The sequence below is a fragment of the Sphaerodactylus townsendi genome, linkage group LG09 (assembly GCF_021028975.2).
Source record: "Sphaerodactylus townsendi isolate TG3544 linkage group LG09, MPM_Stown_v2.3, whole genome shotgun sequence".
Classification (NCBI taxonomy): Eukaryota; Metazoa; Chordata; class Lepidosauria; order Squamata; family Sphaerodactylidae; genus Sphaerodactylus; species Sphaerodactylus townsendi.
In genome coordinates this window covers 93,974,550-93,994,577 of record NC_059433.1, presented here as the reverse complement: position 1 = coordinate 93,994,577, position 20,028 = coordinate 93,974,550, and the positions used below count along the sequence as shown (strand labels likewise).

Below are 20,028 nucleotides of genomic sequence, written 5' to 3'. Positions count from 1 at the left end.
TGATCTCAGTCATTTTAGTGAAACTCACTTTGAACTGAGAATGTGGGTAACTAGGAACATAAATTTAAAGATACAAGCGTGCCTCACAAATAGAGATACCAGCTCCTTGCAACTAACGCTGCAAAGCTGGAGTAACCCACAAGAAACACAGGGGGAGATATTTCAAAGTAAATATGCATAGGATAAAGCTACAGATATCCTTCAGATCACAGCAGAGCTGGAACCCTCAAGTCACTGATCTAGAAAACATGCTCGTGAAACACAATGAAATCCCACTAAGATTTCACAAAAGTAAAGTAACGTGGGGTTCTCAGGTCCTCACCACTCATATTCTCCAGCTTATTTATATTATCTCGCATTATCACATACAATCCCTTTTCAGTGAAAAATTCACAGTAGCTCACCTGCTAGAAACAAACCTTTTTGTAAGAGGTAATGACAGTCAGGGCTCTTGGCACTCAGGTCTTCCCTTTCTTTTGCCCTTCCATGTACCAGCCCCACAGTTTTAACCCCAGAATGCCAGGATCTATGGAGTGAGGGTTCATTCCAGTCTCCTTCGCAGTACCAAGGTCAAAGCACCCAAAGAATCCGTCCCCAAGATTCTCTGCATTAGCAGTACCTGGGAGTTATCTAGCTTCAGAGAAGCGACCCCGGACAGCTGCCAGTGACTCACTCTGACGCCCGACCCACTCCCCTTCACAGTTGCACGCTCAGTTTTAAGGAGGTCCGGTTTTTCCTGAAGCACCTCTCGATTTGAAAAGAAAAGGAAAAAAAAACCCAAATACCTTCTCAACTTACCAGGACTGCAAGCCAGTTGCAGACCGGTGGCCGGAGGGGCGGGGGGGGGGGGGGGTGGCGCTCTGCCTGTTTCGGTCTTGCGTTGCCACGCCCCCAGCGGCGGCCTCTGGTACGACAACTCCAGTCTGCGGACCCGCAAGCTCTTCAAAGCAGCCGCTGCCAGCCCCTGACCGGGTCCGAATGGAGCCGGTCCCGGCAGCGCCGAGACCAGGACGGCCCTCCGTTTTTCTGCACCCGTCAACTGGCGAATAGGAAAAAAGGAGAGATAGCACGCTGCAAACAAACTAGGGGGAGGAGGAGGCTGTAGAAGCGCAGCCGGGAAGGATGCAGGCAGAGAAGGAGGGAGACCCTCACGCAGGAGAAAACCCGGCAGCAGCAACAGCAGCAGCAAGAGGAGGAGCAGCAGCAGCAGCAGCGGAGCGGGAGAGGAGCAGCGCAGCAGCAGCAGCGCCGGCAGTGCGCATGAGCGCCAGTGCAGAAGACTCCGCTCCGGAGGCGCTGCTGCTGGTGGCGCCGAGGAGGAAGGCGAGGAACCACGCTTGGCAACCCGGCAGAAGCCGGTCCTTTCTCATCAACTGCGGCCAACCAGAGCAGCTCCTTTTCTCTCTCTCTTTCCTGCTCTGGCCACGAACTTTCTTCTCACTCACATGCACGCGGCATCAGGACATTTGGGTAGTGCCATTTGCAGAGCGAGCATCGCCTCTTGTCAAGTATCGGGCACGTCAACGTCCAGCCTGCAGGCGAGACTTGATTTGAGCACATCCGGCCAGAGCCAAGGTCCCCTTTCACCTGGCAGGCTTTTGGCTCGCAAACGTACATTTTCCACCGTTCAAGTTAGCTCGATTGACAGTTTAAGATACCCTAATTGATTTTGCTCTAGTAGAAGGCTGTCAAAACTCTACCTTATCGGCTGTTGAGCTTTTTTCGGGCTGTGTGGTCGTGGTCTGGTAGTTTTTGCTTACATCTCTGGCTGGCACCTTGAGAAGCATGTCACGGCGAGATATGTTTCTCTCCATGGCACAATCATGGTAAGATGTGTTTCTCCTGTGCAACGGAGAGAAACACATCTCACTGTGACGTGCCTCTGAAGATGCCAGCCATAGATGCAGGCAAAAATGTTAGGAGCCATGGCCATGCAGCCTGGAAAACCCGCAACAGCCAGTTGATTCCAGCTGTGAAAGCCGTCAACAATACATAAAACTCCTCTGAAGATGCCAGCCACAGAGACAGGCGAAATGTCAGGAGAAAATGCTACTAGAACACGGCCATATTGTTAATCTCAGTGTCATTGTGGCTCACTTTGGTGTAATTAATTTTAGAAGAAGACTGTTCTTTTTATATATTTTGTCCATTCTTCTTCCCCCCTTTTATTTGTCTTCACAGCAGATTTCTGGCAACCCTGTTGGGTTTTCAAAATGAGAGATTTGAGAGGCAGTTTGCCATTGCTTGACTGCCTAGGGGCCCTGGTATTCCTGGTATTCCCATCCAAATACCATCTGGGGCCAAAGGTGTATTTAGGGCACATGCCCTGGCTTGTCTCTTGAAGGAGGCTGCCCTCTGCCAGTCAGTCCCCTCCCGTCTCCACTTCTCCCAAAGGGTTCAGTTTTAAACTGCAGACTCCACCTCTGAATCTACATGGGCTTTGTGGGTAGTGGACCCAGTGATGCTTGGTGGGAGAAGGGTTTTCAGTGCTTGCCCTGGGCGCTGCTTTCTGGAGATACACCCGTCCAGGGCTGACCCTGCGTAGCTTCCAAGATCTGACAAGAATCAGGCTAGCCTGGGCCATCTGGGTCAGGGATATGTCTTAGGAAATTTCTTAAGAAAGTTCACAGCAAGGAAAAAAATGTATGGATAATGTTGATTACTTTTTTCCCCCTTATGGGCAGCTTTCCAATATATGAAATTATGTATGCGACTATAGTCTCTCTGGACAAGTCCTGAAACAATGATTACTCAGTTTCTTGTTGTTGAATGTGAATTGAAATATGATTGTGCTGAAATGATGTCTGGCAATATGAAAAAAAAAAACGTTGATGATTTTTCACACTGGAACATCATTATTAGACGCTGCGCTTGTCAAGCAACAGAGATTAATCTGACCTGGCCATGCCTCATATTCTCTCCAGGTAGTTTTCCCAACAAGAGGTGATTTATCATGGCTACACCCAACCTGGCAATATCCACAAACATTGAAGTCTAGTGCTGACAGTAATATTGGTGCTGCTCTCTCTGTTTATATTTATAGGATGGTTTTATTGTATGATTGTAAATTGTCTTAGGAAATTTTTACATTTAAAAAAAAATTGCTATTAATTGCATAATCCTATGCATGCTTACGTGAAAGTAAACTCCATTGCGTACAGTGAAAATTGCTTCTGGCTAAATCTGAATAGGACTGAAAATCAACAATCAGTTTACATTGACAGTTTTAAGTAATTAAATGTCAAAATTCAAGCTTGTGGATTTTTGAGACAGTGTTGCACAGTGGCTAGAGCAGGGGTCTGCAACCTGCGGCTCTCCAGATGTTCTATTGTTCAATTGACCATGCTGGCAGGGGCTGATGGGATTTGTAGTCCATGAACATCTGGAGAGCCGCAGGTTGCAGACCCCTGTGCAAGAGTGTCAATACTACTTTCTTAGGACCAGGGAGTCCTACATACCCATGGGAAACAAATGCAGAGGCATCTATAATAGCTTCCTATAATGCTTTCTTCCCATTCTTTTAAAAATATATTAATCTTTATAAATCCATGAATAGAGTACAATTATCCATTCTGACAAGGCAGAAAAAAGAGGCAGTGTGAACAGAACTTGTATTTAGACCAAGTTCCTGTTTCTGTGGTGGTGGAAAGTGCTGTCAAGTCACAGCTGACTTATGATAGTCCCGTAGGGTTTCAAAGGCAAGAGATGTTTGGAGGTGGTTTGTCACTGCCTGCCTCTGCATGGACTGAGAAAGTTCTGAGAGAACTATGTCTGGTTCAAGATCACCCAACAGGCTTCATGTGAAGGAGTTGGGAATTGAATCTAGCTCTCCAGAGTAGAGGCTTTCCCCCTGTTTCCACAGTGTGGCACATAGTGTGGCTGTAGAGCTAACTAAGGCATTGTATTTCATGGCCAGATTCAACTGGTTGTTGTGGGTTTTCTGGGCTGTGTGGCCGTGGTCTGGTAGATCTTGTTCCTAATGTTTTGCCTGCATCTATGGCTGGCATCTTCAGAGGTATATCACAGAGAGAAGTCTGTTACACACTGTGTCCAGTGCGAAGGGAATGTTTAGTGGGATATATATTGTCCATGTCCCAGGGTGAGGGACCAGTCAGTAAGCGTTTGAATGGAACTTGCTATGCAAAGGTGTGGTTGACTGCATTGTAATGCAGGTGGGGTTTTTCAGTCCAGGGAGTGATTCACATGTGCATTCCCTTCATCTGCAACAGTCTTAGTGAATGCAAACCCTGTGTCTGGGTGGAGTTCATTGTCCATGAAGTTCGAACCCAGCATGCCCTTGGCCTTTGGTTCCGGTGTTTTTAAGTACCAGTACTTACTTAAAAAACCCGCAACAACCAACTAAGGTGCTGTTTATTTATTCATTCACTATATTTATAGATTGCCTTTCTCACTGAGACTCAAATCAGATTACATGGTATAAATTGATGTAATCATTATATCAACATGATGAGACATCTAATAATCAATGTCCTAGAACAAGGATGACAGAAACACATCATGAAGTTAGCTATGATGATGGAGGTGGGAGAGGAGGGAAAGATGAGAAGTAAGAACAGGTCATCAGCATTTCTTCATGTCAGGTAATCCCCAAATGGATTCAGAATTAAATTAAATCTTGGTAGCAGAATAAACCTTGATCTTGTAAATAATTGTCTACATGCTTCACTTATACTATCAATTCAATCTATTTGATTCTGGTAATAAAATTTAAATAGCTGTTTTTTAATGTTGGTAGGACCAATGCCTTAATGATCTCCACAGCTTTGCAATGCAAAGAAAAATAGGTATGAAATAACCATTCTAACTTTTATACGGGTGATAAATGATATGGAGCAATAGAAGAGGAGCAAAGAAACAAAGATGCCACCCTGCATCGGGCTTACATGATGCTGGACAGTTAATGTGGCAAACCTAAAAGAACATGACGTATCCCAGAGGTGTGTTTTTGGATTGCAGCAGTCCTGTGTTTCTTGTCTGGGATTAAGCCCCAGTAAACACAGTGAGAGTCTGTTCTGAGTAAACATGCACAGACTGGCACATGTTTGTTTCTAACAATATCGTCACTTAGAGAGAATGAGAAACCAGCACTGGAAATATGATTGGCTACTTTGAAATCCCTGGTCCTAAGAAAGCGGTCTTGACATTCTATCTGTTGTATGATGCTATCTGTGTCTCATCACTTATCTCATGTTGGCTTTGTGTTACAAGTCACTTCCACGTCACATTTGAGTAAACAAGGAGATTTGTAATCTCAGTTTTCAAAATATTTGTCCTAAAGGCTCAGAAAAGGAACAAAACATTCTGTGGTAACATATAATATAAAATTACCTATACTTTGTATTCCATTGTATCCCAACTACTAAATGCTGGAATCAAAGGGATTTGCTCACCTTCTGTCCCATAAATTTCAATGCAAATTGGATGCTTTTGCAATTCGCTCCTTCTATCCCCAGCTCAATTTACTTAGCTGGGGATGCAACAGACACTTCTCCTGATTGAAAGCAGGAAAGCTGAAAATAATAAAATAATGTTGTTCAAACTTCTGCAAGTACACATTGTGAAAAAAATGAACGCAGTTTCCAACATGTACTTTAATTTCATTGATGCTTTCCCCCAGTGTTCTGATGAGTTCTGTTAAAATAGAAAATTTGTTGGGCAGGTAAAACTTGCCAAAGGGAAAGTCAGAAATGGAATTTCATTTTCCAGGAAGGGATCTGAAAATCCTCCCTAAATGGTGAAATTTTGATACATTGATTCCACAGAGAAATTCTGGAGGAGTAGCCACCTAATCCTAGGTTATTTTAGGAATAACTGTCTAGGAATAAATGGGGAGGAGCCTGCTTGGGGACACAAAATACTTGGGCCTGCTTGTCTGTACTACCATTTATCCTTATGGCGTCTCTGTTGATGCCATTGGCTGATCTGCTCCAGCATCACAGAGTGGATCTTTGTTAAGTAATGCATACATATTAGTTGCCTGGTGTTGAAGTGGCATGCTTCTGTTGCTTAGGCATTAATTCAGCTGATCTAGCCCTAGATAGCCTAGAGCAGTGGTGGTGAACCTATGGCATGCGTGCCAGAGGTGGCACTCAGAGCCCACTCTGTGGGCATGCGCTTTCTGAGAGTTCATCGTAATGTGGGAAGCTGAAGATTCCCCCCCCCCCCACATAATATCTAAGAGCTGGCCTTGGCTTCTGGAAGTGATAAACCCTCCTCAGGGTTTGTGATTCACCACGTTCAAGTGTTGCATGGATTTGCTTCCACCAAAGCCCTACTCTCCCGTGCACTTACGGCTTGGCCTTGGAGCAAACCGTTTTTTCTAAACTAAAACCTCAGTATTCAGGTTAAATTGCCATGTTGGCACTTTGCGACAAATAAGTGGGTTTTGAGTTGTAATTTGGGCACTCGGTGTCGAAAAGGTTCACCATCACTGGCCTAGAGCAAGGTCCCCCAGTGTGGTGCTCATGGGTGCCTGGGCCTGGGCACCAGCCAGTACCTTTCCTGACACCTGTCAAGTGTTTTTGGAAAGTGGACAGGGATGTGTAAGGCTTTTGCCCAGCAAAGCTTCTGATTGGACACTGGCGATTTTATCGGCTGTGCAGATTTAAAACAAGAACAACATTATTTTGGCAACAGCACAAGGTTCTTCACTGTGTGATTGAAGATAAGCCGTAACTTCCATTTTGTGGCTGGCTTCACTTCCTGCAGCAGTCATTTTGTGGCATCCATTTTGTGGCTGAGCCTACCATACTGTGTCAGAGTTCCAAAGGTGCCCACAGGTTCAAAAAGTTTGGGGACCCATGGGCTAAAACAGAGGAGCATCTCTGCTTCCAAAATATGAGATCCAAAAGTTCTGGAGTAGTTCTGAGCTCCTGGTGCTGGAGCTTTGGTTGTTGTTGAAATTGCACAGAGGAGCTTCAGTTGTTGTTGAAACTGAACTGTTTCCAGTCTTTGAGGTTTTTGCTGGAAACAGAAGGACAACACGTGCTGCTTATGAGGTAGGAAGTGTGTGTGTGTGCTTATATCCAGAGAAGGTGCAGAAGCCTACCATATGGCCCATCGTGTACAAAAGCTGTTCAGTGTTCTCATGAATATTTCAGTAGTCACTCTCAACTTGTGGTTATTTCCCAAAGAACTTGTGAGCCGCAATAGTATGTGTGTTTTGGTATGTGCTGGAAAGAAATTTTTTTGTCCAAATTGCTGTTCTCTTTTATCAGCTTTACTAAGGTATGAAATATGGGAAATAATGGGACTTTAGATTAAGGGCCCATAGACAGATAGATACTGTGGTTTGAATCTTACCGTCTGTCTGTGATGATGGAAGGACATTTCTTTAGACCCAAAATGATTTATGCAGGTTCCCCCCCTCAGTTTTTCTGCTGACCCAAAGAAGAGAAGAAGAAGAAGAGTTTGGATTTGTATCCCCTCTTTCTCTCCTACAGGAGACTCAAAGGGGCTTACAATCTTCTTGCCCTTCCCCCCCTCACAACAAACACCCTGTGAGGTAGGTGGGGCTGAGAGAGCTCCGAGAAGCTGTGTCTAGCTCAAGGTCACCCAGCTGGCATGTGTGGAAGTGTGCAGGCTAATCTGAATTCCCCAGATAAGCCTCCACAGCTCAGGTGGCAGAGCTGGGAATCAAACCCAGATACACGAGCTCTTAACCTCCTACGCCACTGCTGCCCATTTGGAAGGGGCATTCTCAGTGGTTTGCTACAGGATAGAAGTGGAGAAGTTCTCCTCTCCACAAGTTCTGGTTCTCTTTTATATTTTGTACAATGCAAGCCACTAATCCCCACTACAAAACAAACAGCTGTGCTACAAAGACTAAGTTCACAAAGTTCCAGCGACTGGATCTCCCAGAGATTGCTTTAGAATACTTAATTCTATTCATGACATCAGATAGCATGCTGGTACAGTGGCCAGTGCACTAGGCGTATTTCCTGAGGTAGAACCGATTTTAATCACCTCCCACTGGGCTTTCAGCCCAGGAATGCCCCCTTCCCCCGCCACAGAGTTATGCCACCCAAATGGTGGCATAAATCCTTTTTGTCCAATGTGTGGTTTTCAAGTGGCCAGGGGTATTCTTGTTTTCTTCTTCTTCCCATGCCGCCGAAAGCCCTTTGGGGGCATCATGGCAACATGGCAGCGGGGCTGTCCCTGCCTGCTGCAACATCAGGATTGGGCTGAGTTGCAGTTCTCCCTTGGCTGTAAATTGTGTTAAAATCAATGATGCTTATTTCTGGGTTAACATCTCTGGAATTGTGCAATATAGAGATGCTTGAGAAGATTTAACATGAGAACAGATCTTGCTTCCTCAGAATCTACCACACCTTTTTTGTCCTCCATATTTTTCTGGAACTGTTATTGACACCAACTTTTTCATTTTTTTTTTTTGCTTTCCTTACTCTCTAGACAAATGCACTTTCATTTTCACCATAGTCATGTATATATGTGTATATTTCATATTGTTTAATGCAGTTTATGAACAATTGCCTTGTGTGTAGATTATGCGGGATTATTAATGACTTTTGAATGCTTGTGGGGTTTTTTTTGTTTTGTTTTTAAAGAGTGGGAAATGGTTGTGATGTAAACCCATTATAACTATCTAGCCATAAGCCTTGGAATCACATCAAAGTCTGTCCAAGGACCAGATTAAAAATAGATCTTCAGCATTTCTAGTTCATATTTCAATTACTGGCCCACCTGCCAAGTGAAATGAACTCAAACTGATTGTGGCCATTAATGGTTAATCATAGCTTTCTACTAAAAAAGAAAGAAAGGAAAGGAAAAAAGGAGAATAAAAAAGAATAAACAGACATATAGTATGTATCATATTTATTATATTTCCCCTCAGTGCTTCTCATATGTTATATTGAATTATTCCTTCATATCTAACTATGCACATTTCTGTATTTACCCCCACCCCCCCATAAAAATATAATTAGGGGAAAAAAAGAAAAAACGGGGGCAGTGGAAATAAAACATGTTTAAGGAACCAGTGCCTCGCTTCTGGATTTCTCACTTGCTGAGGTTTAAGGGCTGGTTCTCATCATGCAATTCAAGGAAACTGGCCTTCTTATAGAGAGGCTGACTATGAATTTTTTATTATCAGTGAATGATAAATAGCAATTCATTGAAACCAGACAGGCTGCCTGCAAAGATGGATCCATCAAGTAATAACAAATGCAACAGCTAACGTACAAAGTCTCCAGTGACCTGCTGTGCTGTAGTCACAGACTCGGTATAATTTACCTGACTCTTTACTCCTAATGTGCGGAAAAAGTCATTCCAGTCTAATCACTTCCATCCCAGGGATGAAACTGAAGACTCAGTCCCTTGTGCAACAAAAGATATTTTGCTCATGGTGAACTGAAATCTGGCAGAAGGAAAGATTAAATTTGACAAAGTGACCTCTACTTGTGGTCTTCCTGCCTCATGCAAACAACAGTAGTTCCCAAGGCCCCACAATTTCAATAACCCACTACCAACCTTCTCTTTGCCTTCCCATACCAAGCCAAAGTCAGAGAAGTTAACAGGAAAAGGAGAGAAGCAAGGAAAAATTAGGAAAAAAGGGCAAAGAAGAAAAGGATTTCACTAACACAGACTGTGATTTAGCGTTAGGTACAGTATCAAATGAGAGCCAATGTGTGTAGTGGTTAAAGTGTTGGATCAGGACCTGGGAAACCCAGGTTTAAATTCCTGCTCTGCCCTGGAAGCTTGCTAGGTGACCTTGGATCAATCACTCTCTCTCAGTCCTGACCCTGGCTGATGGGAGACCTCCAAGGAATACCAGGGTTGTGAGACAGAAGCAGGAAATGGCAAACCACATCCAAATGTCTCTTGTCCCTATGGAGTTGCCATAAATCCGATGAGACTTGACGATGAAAAAAAAGGTATCAAGGCTGATCCATAACAGCATCGTAATATATTTCAAAGAGCTCTAGAATAGCAGAGCACATTGCTTTGAACAGAAATGAAGCTCATTATTTGCAGAATGAGCATGTTTTTCAACCAAAAGTCTTCCTGGTGGGCAGATTTAAGGCTACCAAGTGCAATTAATAAGACTGTTGGTTTCACAACTAGGGCTACTTTGCCTATTCAATTCTTTTGTCTTTGAGACAGTTATTAAATATAGCAGGGAAGTAAAGCAGCTATATTAAACAATATTTAGTAGGATGATGTATTATGGTACCCCATTCAAGAATGCAAAGATGCATATGGGTTTCATCCGCCTTTTTATTCTAAGTACATTATAATTATTTGTACACAATGCAGGGTGTTAAGTTTTTAAAAATCAAGGGCTCCAATGTACTCTTAACAGAACGTTTTGCTGAATTGATGGGAGTCACAAGTCTAATATGATTATTTACATATCTGTAAAGTCAGTTTCCACAGAGACCCTTGATGTTACGATCAGTTCCTCATATCTGTCTGTATCTAAGGAAATCCTGGTATGAAATGTTGATGTCAACAGGGTTTGTAATAATTTGGTAACCATCTCAGCATGACCTCTAGAATATGAAGCAGCTCAAGCAAGGGGGGAGATTCAGGGGATTTCTGAATGAGGTAAAAAGGTACAGTTTCCCTTTCAGTCGTATCTGACCCTGGGGTACCACTGCAAGCAGTGATCTTATAGGCAAGCTGCTTTTGTGGGGTAGTTTGCCATTCCCCAGCTATTCTTTACCCCTAGCTATGAGCTAGGTACTGATTTACCGACCAAGAAATGAATGGATGGCTGAGTTGACCATGAGCCATCTGCCAGGATATCTGATCTCCAGGAGGCTCAAACTCCTGACCATGTGAGTGGCAGTGCAAGCACTTAACCACTACGCCATGCAGCTCTGTATAGAATTTCACTTCAATTTAGCTTCTTGGAGAGCCAGCATGGCATAGTGGTTAAGAGCATCAGATTCTACTCTGGAAACTCAGGTTTGATTCTCTATTCTTCCACTTAAGCGGTAGACTTTAATCTGGTGAACATCCAAGAAATACTAATTAGATTCCCTCACTCCTGTGGGGTGACCTTGGGCTAGTCACAGTTCTCTCAGAACTCTCTCAATTCAACTCTCTCAACCTCATCTACCTCACAATGTGCCTGTTGTGTGTGTGGGGTGGGGGGATGTGATTGTATGCCACTTTGAGACTACAGTTCTTCATTACATTTTCTGTCCCACACCCACACATGTAGTATCAGTTGCCCATCGTTGCTCTGCTGTCTTCCTTCCACTTTTCTCACATTTCCACCTCTGCAAGGATATTTCTGGAATGCACCTAAAGTGGCTTTCATGGAGTCTGTACAGTTTGCTGCACTTTTAAAAGTCCTGCCCACATCCACCAACTTCCATGCCCCATTTCCGGGCCACTTTTCCCCCTGAGCAGTTGCCATTTTCCCTGGCAGGGCCCACTATTAAACACACACAATGTTGTGATCATGTCAATATACTGCTTTAGCAGACAACCATAAACTTTTTTTTTTTGGTGGGAGGTCTTGTCTTACAGTAGAATGATTAAAGTACTCTTTTTTTAAATTGGCAGGCTGTGTGACCTTATTAATCATACTTCGGTGGTGTTATTTAGGTTTTGGGGTTCACTCTAAAACCAGTATTTGGGCCGTTTTTGGCAATAACAATAATTTATCAGAATAATCGTTTGTGGAACTCAGCTTGCAAGCATCCTACCTTACAGGGCTGATTTCTTGGTTAACATCCGGTAGGGCTGGAGACTCTGACTCTGTCAGTTGAGGGAAAGTTTAGATGAGCTGGTTGTGGTTTGTTATCTGGGCAATAACTACTCCCTTCCCATTTTTATGTGTTTTGCTCTCGACCTTCATACCTTCAGGTGGGACCTGGGATCCCCCAAAATTACAGCTCATCTCCAGACTACAGAAATCAGTTCTGCGTGAGAAAATGGATGCTTTTGACAGTGGCTTCTTGTGTAGGTATGGGGTAAATCCCCAGGTAGCAGAGTTGTATAACACACTGGAACACAGTAGGAACTCAGACGCACACAGCAGCTCAGCTTCACAGAAGCGGTCCTACTTTTTATTCGTTCACAAAACGTTGTTCTCACAGACAAAGTGCTCCACCAGGCAGTGCAAAGACAAGTGTCTCATAAAGCTATGTACAGTTCAGACTTATATATGGTTTACTGTCCAATCACAGTTCTGTACCAATTAAGACCAGAATGAGGCTGTGTCATGTGACAACTGTCATATAGATTTTGATGATCAGACACCAATATGACAGTGCTCTGACACCTCTATGGCATTGTACCTCACTGAGGGTCCCTGTCCTCCCTAGACTGAATCCCCAAATCTCTAGGACCACCCAACCAGAATCTGGACACCCTGCCCCCCATCAGCTGCGAGTGGCCAAGAGGGGACATGGGAACCCTACCCCAAAGCCTTCTTGTGTGATAAGAAAGCTTTGGCAAGCACAATTGTAGGCTGTGATCATTTGCACAACCAAGAAGCATTTTCAAGCGTATAAAATACACATTTCCATATCTTTAGATCCTTGGCCAAGACTGTGATATTATTTCTCAGAAACCACTGCAGTGTAGTGGGCAGTATGCTGAATATCTTGAAAATGAAGACACCATCATAGTGTTAATTATGTTATTCTTGAATGCCATTGGGATTTGTACCACCTATTGCTAGCCAATTGGAAAACAGGTCACATACTAAAATAAAAAATCCACCATGATAAGATGGGGACTGTATTATTCTATTCTTTCTATTCTTTTATACCTAAATAATGGCTACTGCAGTGACTAGAGGAAATTCAAGTTCTCTTTCCCAAAATGTCTACAGATATTTTATAGACTGGCACATGTCTTTTTTTCTATATTTAGTATCTAATGTACATCTGGAACTGATCAAGATATAAGATTAATCAGAGATAAAACTCCTTCAAAAATTAGGGAGCAAAGAAAATATTGCCACAATGAATAAAAGCATACACTGCCATGATTATTACTAGGAGACAATAAATGGAAATTTAATTTTGAAAAGATGGAGATGGTGTTGGTCACTAAAGCTACATTTGTGCCCTACCTGAATGTCCCCATGGAAACAACCAGTTCACTGAAACAGATCTAGAAGCAGTTTCAAAAATTCTGAAGAAGAAGAGGAGGAATTTGGATTCATACCCCCCCCCCTTTCTCTCCTGTAAGAAGACTCAAAGGGGCTTACAATCTCCTTTCCATCCTTCCCACAACAAATACCCTGTGAGGTAGGTAGGGCTGAGAGAGCTCCAAAGATCACCCAGCTGAGAGAGCTCCAAAGGTCACCCAGCTGGCGCGTGTTGGAGTGCACAGGCTAATTCAGTTCCCCAGATAAGCCTCCACAGCTCAAGTGCACCTGCTCTTAACCACTACGCCACTGCTACTGAGAGAAAAACAAAAAGGTCGCACTTAAACATTTTACAGTTTTAGATTCAAAGTCCCCACATTACCCTACTTCTGCTGTACAAATAGACAGTAAAGTTGCATGCAGGGGCGGAGTGAGGGGAAACTGTGCCCGAGGCCTGCACATGCCCTGCGCACCACTACTTTACAGATTTACCACGAAGGAGATAACAATCAAGACCTCTTCGCGTTTTGCACAGCCCCATTTGACTATCTAAAACAGTCCTATTCCATCTAGTCTGAAAAAGTTTTACAAAACAATATATAAAATGCTACAGAACATGATTGAGTATTAATTGATATCCTGCTGGCTGAACGAATCTGTGAAGAAAACCTTTGGCAAGCAGTACATTTCTTTTAGAACATTGTTCTGTTTTTGGAGCACATAGTGTATAAAAGACTTCAAGAGACCTAGTCTGCATACATAATTCTATGGTAACAAGGCTATAAAACCACAGGAAGTAATTTGACCGTCTTTCTCTTTTTCTAAGACTTTTTAAAAAAATACAGCAGCCATTGTTTCGTGCATTTTCAGAGATGTTATGAAATAAAAGAACCCAGGAAATTAGGCCCTTTATCAAGGTTCAGTCTGAATAAAGACATGTACTGAATAAAGCCTCTCCAGAATATGTGGGCTATGATTATTCTTACATTTATAAAGAGTTCCCCCCTGCCCCCAATCAGAGATCCTATCGTTGGGACACAAAATTGATAGAAGCACTGGGGGATAACTTTGACACAGTACAGTGCTCCTCTGCATTGATTTATTTCACTGGGATAAATTCTAGATGTCTAGAATCCTTTTTAAACATCCTACCATTAGGGCACACTTTTCACATTGACAGCTGGTGAGTAACCCCTGGCTACCACTGACATCCTACATTTGCAGAATATTCTAAGCATGTGCTAATGAACATCCTTAGTTCACATGGGGGACACTGCTTGATCTACCTGACTTCACCACCGCTTTTTATAAACTGGGGATGTACTCTAAAACATGTCCATCATTCCTCCATATGTAGATTAACATTTATACTCTGCCTAGCCCATAGCTCAAAGCATCTTACCAATTTTTTGAAAAGACCCCACAAAAATCACCCTCCTCCTTAAAATTGCCTGCAGCCCACATCCCATTAAGAGCCCTAGTAATTTGAGCCTCACAGCACCCTCTGAACACCCCTAAATGCTACTCTCTCCTCTTCTGGGAGGCCACTCCATAGGATGGGAACTGTGAGGGAAAAGGCACCAGCTTTGGTTGATGCCAGACAGGCTGCTACTAGGAGGTAGCAACCTGAAAACTGCAGTTCTGGTTACAGGCACCAACAGGTCAGGATAACCTGTCCCCAGACCATCTCCTGGAGATTAAGTTCCCCTAGGCCTAGGCCTAGAAAGCACAGTTTGCAAATCATTCTTCTACAGCACTTTTTATTCCCTAGTGCAAGGCAGACAGCAATTGATTTCTAAGCAAGACCCTCCCCCCATGCAGAATAGAAAAAAAAGCTGTGAGTTGAGGCCATCCAATATTCACTGCAAGAAACCTGATACTGTATTTCCATTTACAAACCACAATATTGCTGTATAGTACCAATTGCATAAGCTTTCTGGGCTAGCAGAAGCCCCATATCTTTTCTAAACAATACAGTATCAATAGCTCATCATCATTTGCAAGAAGGGATTTCCTCTGCTTTTAAGGGAGCCAGTCTGTACAGAAAAGGAAAATGAGTAAATTGTACACATAAAAGCCAGCTATTTTCTACAGGGCTCTTCAAATTAAGATGCAAATATAGCCTGTAGATCATGCTCTGTTAGGCATATATGACAGCGTTTATAGAAGAATATCACTGATTATCCAATGTTAACACCATGAGGCAATTTACATAAACTGAATTTTAAGAAGCAAACAGCAAATATTCTAAGGGTTCGGCTGATAAAACTCTGTATTAAGAAATGGCAAAGGCTTTGGCATTTGAATGCAATGTTCAATTTCTCAGCGCTTTTCAAATTATTTAGTTGTCTTTGGGAGCCACTGTAAAGATCAGACTCTCTGGCAGTTAATTGTAGCATGGCATATGCTCCTCACACCATATGGAAACCCCCACTTCGCTGTGCAAAGAAATGCTATAAATAAGTCACAGTGACTGTTAAACGGGGTCTCAAGCCTCAGCCAAGGCAGTATAAAAGAGGGGTGGGGGAAATGAAGCAATTTGTTTCAAGGTCTATTATAACTACCGAGTTTCTCTTATGTAAATTGAACAGCACTAAGAACATTTTTGGCTCATGATTAATAGTAACAGAAATCTTTGCATTTTCATAGGCTCAGCCACAGCAGCTGCCAGTGCTGATTTGCTGTGTTTGCTACACTGCACAGAGGCATTTATGTGGCAACACAGAGTAGGGTTCCCAATGTTCAAGTTGGGCCTGGAGATCTCCTGGTATTATAGTGGATTTCCAGATGACAGAGATCATTTCTCCTGCAGTAAATGGCAGTTTTGGAAGCACCATTGCATTATACCCTGCTGAGTCTCCTGCACCCCCCAAACCCCACACTCCCCAGGCTCCATCCTGAAATCTCCAGGAATTTCCCAACATGTAGTTGGCAACCCTAACAGATGCAGAACCTTCTTTGGCCTTCTCAGTTTTTAAGTTGGAATACTTTTGACCCATCAGAGATGGCTATAGTCCAGGCTTGCATAAAGATCACTTGGTGACTATCTCTGACCACTGTATTTGACCATAATCTTAAAGAAAACATGTAGTGCCTGAACAGAAGGCACCTCCCTTCAAACATCTGGCCTATGCATGATTTCTCTGGGCCTAGTACAAACTCAAAATACACACTGTTCTTCCTTCCCATACAAGCAGTGTCATGAGTCACACACAGCTTACTTCTGAAGTACTGGTAATAGACCATGTAATAAGAGCTTCTCCCCATTCTTAGCCTCTGTACTTGGATACACACGAGGAAGCTGTGATTGACTGCACATACAAATGCTGAAAAACAGAGGTAAGCTTCAAATTATACAGACCAGCAATACTTAAATTTTTATATGGAACCCCCTTCAAATTGATGATCTATCTTTACACATCCGAGACCCACCTAAACTTACATAGGGCCATAGGGTGACTGCTGTACTCTTTTCCTCCAAAAGATCCAAATAGAATTGTAACTTCATCTGCCACATGCTTGACTATCTTTGATTTAGAATGCTCCACTTTGTGTTTAGTGTCTACCTATTATTGTTAGGAAGGCACTAGGACCCAAGCGGAGCATTCTAAAACAAAGACAGTCCAACGGATGAAGTTACAATCCTACTCAGATCTTTTGGTGGAAAAGAGTAAAGCAAGGCAAGTCCAGGAGGCAATAAGCACAGACCCCCTTTGTGCCCTGTACTGGCCACGTCTGTCAGAATGTTGAGCCTTAGGAATAAATAGACAGTGCAGAGCAAAGGAAGGAACAAAGCGGCATGTGTAGCTCCGCCTTCTTTTCATGAGTGGGAGAAAGAGACCCAGAATCTCCTCCCCCATGTCAGGAATTTGAATCTCATAAACCACAGAGCTATGATTTACTTTGGGGTCATGACTTGCAGTCTGAAAACCTCTGAATTGGACGTTTTAGCTTCTGCCTTGATGAGTAACCGTAACCCTGAGATGAAATTTCAAAACAAGCCCTGAGAGTCAAAGTGGCAGGGCAAAGAGTCTAAGGGGTTTCAAGAAAATGTCTCCTTCTGTATAAAAAGGTTATCTAAAAAGAATCAAAAGTGCACCTTAATGTTTATATATTATCTCCTTGGTGAAGGGCATGGGATGTGTGGGTGAGTCAGTTTGCATGCATATATAGAGGTTGTTCCTGCAGTCTAAGGTGTGGATGTTTATCTATTGGAAATGATTTCAAGGCAAACAGATAGTGACCATCTTACCTGAGATGTTTTGCAACAAGTTGTTTTAAGCTTTTCTTTTGTGATTGTGACTTTTGAAAGATGTTTGAACATCTGCAAGTGTTTACATTCTATAACAGGAGATATTTATTTTTGTATTTATTGTTTATTTAGAGCATTTCCTATCCTGCTTTTCTTCCTGATGGGGATCTAAAGTGGTATACAACAAATATCAATACAATTTAAATAAACAAAACACAGTATGAACAAATTGGGGGGGGGGGAAGGCACATGAAACCTCCTGAGCTGGTCTGGTATCCAGTCAGTCCATAGGCACCAAGCCATGGCCCAGAAGCCCTTTGGTTCTTGCCTTTGGCACACACCCAAGGGCTGGCCATGATCAGGTTTTAAGCTGCAACAGGAGAAAGGTACAAAAACACAGGCTAGATCTTAAAGAACTGGCTGCCATCATCTCACAATTCCCCTTCCGACTGAAAGAGTCTTTGCACAATACATATAATACTATACTTATGCACTACACATACAATTCTGTTTCTGGCAGAATCACTGGAAATGCTCAAACAAACACCCGATGGTTCGGCTCCCCTCCTGTTCTCCAGTTGTAAAAAGTGAGCCATTTTTTTGATGGACTGTTTTGCAGGCTGCTCCAACTATTCCCTCATAACAGTATTGTACAGCACAACTGGCTTTTCTTGGAAACATTATTCTTGCATACAAACTATTCCAATCAATAGAAACCTTGCTTACATAACAGGGTTTCTAATATTCTACTTGCTATTCTTGAAATGCTTTCAGGTCTGTCTTTGCCTTTTAATGCGGAAAATTAATGTTCCTTTTTTTAACATGGTACTATTAGCTCTTACATATCCATTTATTTTGAGTATGAATCTACACCTAACAAAGCAAACTCAGCACAAGCATAAGAAAGAACTGGAAGAGAGAAGGACCGTGTTTAGCAGTTCTGTAGTCTCCCTTGTCACCTCTCCAACCATTTTTCTTATTTTAATTTTGTCTGACAGCATGTGGTGAAAAGGTGGGACAAAGGACAAAGAGGAAAACAGCCATTTTCTTGCTTCTCCTCTGGGAAAAAAGGAAGTTACTTTCCTCCCAATGGATTGTTTTCATTTGATAATCGTCAGACCACTAGCTGAATAGCTGTATGAAGGAATGACAGCTAACATAATCCTTAGTTTTCAGATATGCAGAGTTTTTACTCTTTCAAGGAACTGCAGTCTGAGAAAATTCTAGAGGAACATTTTTTTTAACAAATTGGTTCTTGGCAGACATTTGTAATATGTTTCTGCCAAACTCTCTCATGGGCAGATGGTAACAGCTGGTTGTGACAGACTTTGAAAAAAAATGTAGAAGGATCCCTTCTCAAGGGCCCATTGTATCACACCAATGGCTGTTCCTTACTTGTGACTCTTCATTGTATCAATGCATAATTTAATCAGACAGTTGGATAGAAATGGGCGGTAATAGAAAATGGAAGTGACTTGATTTATTATCAATTGGTAATACTGGGATTAATTTTAAGTCTTAGAAATTTACCTGTGGAAGCTGAGGGTTCCCTCCTCACATACAGAGGGATTTCTCCCTGCTTAGTGTGCTCCACACAGTTCACCATATTATTAACAGGTATTTTATTTGCAAGATTCACATTTTCTATAGAAATGCCAGGGACAACTGGCAGACATTTTAGGATATTATGCACTCATGTCTGCACAGAACTTCTTTCAGAAACGTTTTATTTTGCCTTTACAGAATTGGGAGTAAAAATGCAACAAGAAATGATAACATGATAGGGGGATAGACATTTGTCCATTTCCTCACCTCTGTTCCTTACTGCAAATAACCAGAGGCTACCACATTCTGCAGTAGCAGGCTTTAATTCACAGACCAACTCAGATTACAGGCAGTCTTATCAGTCTCCAAACACAAGAGTCTGCTTTACTTTCTCTTCCAGGCCCCCTTTCTGCCTTCTCCTGAGCCTGGCTTAACCTTGTAGATGCTTTTGCTAATACTGGCTCCAATTTCACTGTTGAGTTTCCCTGTGGGGGTTTTGCTGTGGGGTTATGATGGTTTTCCTGCTGAACCCTTACTCCCAGTTGGCCTGTCCAGTGCCTCCCTGTCACAGTGCTCTTTGCCTCATTAATGAAACATGCATGCCACACATCAGCACTTCTGTTTTCCCCAAATAACATCCCTGTGTCCGTTTCAAGTAGGGAAAATGGCACAGGAAAATGGCTGAACCCGTTCTCCTTGTGTGTCATGGTCATGAACCAAATCAGCCTCCACATGACCATATACAATAAAACTGACAGACTGAGTTCTGAGAATTTATTATTTTAATTATTCCACTCTCTCCCCTGTCAGACTCAGGGTGGTTTCCAACAAACTAATACAAATCATCATTCGATTCAATAAATTCAATAAAATTCAGGATGAAAAACATACGTTACAATACCTATAGAGCCAAAATTCATGGTTGGCAATAAAATCCAATTTCCACCAATTAACTAACAGAGCATGAGAATTAGAAGGGTGGGTTATTATTAAGGTTCTGGCAATTGAGTTCTGAATGCAGAACTCTCACTGCACCAGGATCCAGCAAGGATGAGGGAAAAACATGTAGTTAGCCCCTGAGATGGAAGCGTTATAAATAATATACATTTTCTGACTATTTTGTTTCACTTACGTTGTA

The 20,028-nt window shown here is 42.6% G+C and overlaps 1 protein-coding gene across 8 annotated transcripts in view; it reads right to left on the bottom strand.

The window, feature by feature from the left end:
* The window catches only part of PAG1 (phosphoprotein membrane anchor with glycosphingolipid microdomains 1), a 124,403-nt gene extending 123,188 nt beyond the window's left edge, over positions 1 to 1,215 (bottom strand). For 5 of the 8 annotated variants that reach the window (XM_048507549.1, XM_048507548.1, XM_048507542.1 and 2 more), the window contains exon 1: positions 799 to 1,215. The gene's annotated coding sequence lies outside the window, so the exon portion shown is untranslated. Of the gene's footprint in view, positions 1 to 404; positions 561 to 619; positions 687 to 785 lie in introns of those variants that run through there. The other 3 variants (XM_048507544.1, XM_048507546.1, XM_048507547.1) reach the window with 3 other exon arrangements.
* Between the last annotated feature and the right edge of the window lie 18,813 nt (positions 1,216 to 20,028).